We start from the raw sequence: 3,320 nt of genomic DNA on the forward strand, positions 1-3,320 counted from the left end.
TCAAACTGATTCTTGAGCATATCATGGTCATGCTTAATAGTTTTTAGCCGTTCCACCTCTGCCTTAAGAATCCTGGATTCGTCCCTTAAAGACTCTATCATATCCTTGCTGTCAAACCATATAGTGCCAAGGAAAATTACTAATCCCAAAAGAATGCATAGATGTGGAGTGCTAGACACTTCCTGTAAGATCTCCCACATGGCACATTCAACAAGACCGTTAAAATTCTCTAGGGTAATATTCTCAGACATCTTTTTTTTTTATATAAGGAAAAAAAATTTAACTGCAATGACTGGTTTCTGCCAGAGGTGGCGGAAGAGTCCACTTGAGTCCACGTGGAGGTCCGGTCTGAAACAACTCAAAACCGAAATTTATCGTTCTGTCTGAGGATTTATAATGTGTGTGAGGAGGTTACCTTGAATCAGACCAAGTCTGCCACTGAGGTGGTCCGCGCAGGCAAGTGCAATGTGAGCCCCGGAGCACTAATGGCGAGAGAGCGAGCCCGCGTGCTCAGGGGAGGGTGCAGGTTTGACCGGCACTGGTGGCCAATGAGCTGTGCAGTGCCGGACGCCGGAGCACGCTGGGCCGGGGAGAGCGCGCAGGGAGAGGTGAGCAGAGTCGGCGGGTGCGGAACGCTTCCCTCCGGCGACCAATCTCGCTCGCAAAGACTGACTAGATTGGGTTCCCCCGTGCAGCGTGGTGGCTGAAAGCCCTTCGACCCGGGACGCGCGGGGGCGGCTGAGGCCAGCGCCCGGGTCCTGGTGCGGGCGCAGGGAAAATCTGCCCCACGTTGGGTGCCAAATGAAGGCAGATCAGATTAATACAGACCAATTGGTATAAGATGATACAACTTTAATGTAAATAGCACACTCACGCAACCGAAGTTCCCGCGATGCCCAGAAACAGGAACCAGGAAGGGGCTCCAGCGTCTGTGCCCCCCAATTTATAAACATTTGCCCGAGGCTGTCCTGCCCCCAAAAGGCGTTCTCTCTCTACAACAACCCCTTTTTGATATATTTTTATATTTTGCTTATTTGCTTATTTATTTTCTTTTTTACTCTATCTTATTTTGAAAATAACATTTTGTTTACTCATACTGGAGAGCACTTGGGGATAAGAGCACTTGTTACTTTTTATTTTTTTCATTCATTTATTTATTTTTTAAAAATATTTAATTTTTTGTACATACTGACAGCAAATTTCCCTCCCTCCTTTCCTCCAAATCTCTTTCCCAACTCCCTTATGAAATCCCATCCTCTCCCCCTCAGCCTCTCTCCAGAAGAGGGCAAGCCTCCCTTTGAAAACTTCAGTCAACTCAATCAATAACTCTAAATATGTCACATATATAATTCATATTTAAAACTGGAAGACCTCGATCAATAACTCTGATTGGCTATGAGTTATTCTTTAAATGCATGTGGATTTATTTGGTATTTTCCTACAAAAATGTGTTCATTAAAAATAGTCATTCCTGTCCGTATATTGATGTCCTCTTAGCAGCAAACAATACATTTCAAAGGAGTAACACAAACTATAATGATGTAGTATTGTCAGACGCAATGAAGCTCTGGACCAAGATGGATGTAGGTTAGAATCCTTCCCGGTAAGCCACACAGATTATTAGAAATGGGTTAGTCAAGATGTGAGAGCCAGTAAGAGGCTAGAGCTAATGGGCCAGGCAGTGTTTAAATGAATACAGTTTGTGTGTTGTTATTTCGGGTGTGGGAGCCGGGTGGGACGAAAAGCAGGCCTGCCCACAGCTCCTTCTACACTATAAACTTTGTGTTAGATCTCAGTGGACCTCATACTAGTCACATTCATCTACCATCTAAGAAACTCAATGATGATAAATGAGAGAGAGAAGCTGGGTCAAAAAAAATTGTATCATTATGTAAACCATCACTTGACCATTTTATCAGTTAATAGATGCATGGCTTTTGGATAGAAAATCTTTCTCAGATATCTGTTATATCCTTTTTTTTCTAGAGCAGGTATGATAAATTCAATTAATGCACAGACTATGTGCTTATACTACTATTATTATTATTCTTTCACAATTTTTTTACAATAATATGGTGGTTATATATGCTGGAAGTTTTATCCATTTTCTTAAAATGACATGATTTCATTTTCTTACTTAGGGTAAATAAAACTCAGTTGGGCCTATAGCTCCATAAATGGGTGCTTACATAACACATGTGAAGCCCTAGTTAAAGTCTAAGTATTACACAAGCAACACCAAACAAACCTGTGTGGAAATGATAGTATATTTTTAATCAAAGAACCTGGGAAGTGGAAAAAGGTGATTCATGAATTCAAAATCATCTACATGACATCCAGTATCAAAAATGAAAACAAATAATGAAAAAGTCATGTATTTGAAAAGGAGCAAAGAGAGTATATGACCTTGTTTGGATGGAGAAAAGGAGAAATGATACAATTATAAACTCAAAAATAAAAAATAAATCTAAAAAGGGAAAAAAAGAAAAACAAAACCTAACAACAACAAAACCAAATACATTACAAAACTCCAGTGTATTCATTTTCAAAATACACTATTAGGAAACTAGCAAATGACCAAAGTATCCACTAAATGTTTCGTTGTGTTACTAATCATCAGGGAAGTGAAAATAATAGCTGAAGGTAGATGTCACTTCACATTTGTTAGAATAGTTGCTGTCAAAAGGCAGAAGGTCTAGGCTTGGTGGCATCAGCCTAGAATTTGGGATACTGAAACAATTGTGTCACCAATTCAAGACCAAATATAGTAGACCCTTTATAAACAGAACAAAACTCCAAAATAATACATAAATTCTATAAATCAAATCAAAATAAAATGGATGTTCTTGATGTAAGGAACAAAAATCATTCTGCGTTCTCTTTGGAGATATTGACTCAAGAGTTATTATGGAAATATGTTTGGGAAAGAAAAGAAATGATGGAGATGAGCCAAGTTCAGTTCCCATTTCCCATGTCGCAGCTCCCTCTTTTGGACTCTTTGGACATCTACTTCCACGTGTATGTAAACTTTCATGTAAGAAAGTGTATAAATAATTAAAAGTAAAATATTTTAAAAATTAAAATATTCATTATCAACAAATCCTACTACTGTTAATTTAGACAAAACTGAACATATTTTAAAGAACTATGTTCATGTTCACTGTTGTGTTATTTTTAACTGAATATAAACTTTGAAATTTCTTATCCTTGAGGAATGAATAAGGACAACATGATATAAAATAACACAATATTCAGGAGGAAAGATACATAGCCAATTATTGCAATTTGTATTGTTAAACTAAATATATCTCATATCTCAG

The sequence above is a fragment of the Microtus ochrogaster genome, chromosome 2 (genome assembly GCF_000317375.1).
Source record: "Microtus ochrogaster isolate Prairie Vole_2 chromosome 2, MicOch1.0, whole genome shotgun sequence".
Lineage (NCBI taxonomy): Eukaryota > Metazoa > Chordata > Mammalia > Rodentia > Cricetidae > Microtus > Microtus ochrogaster.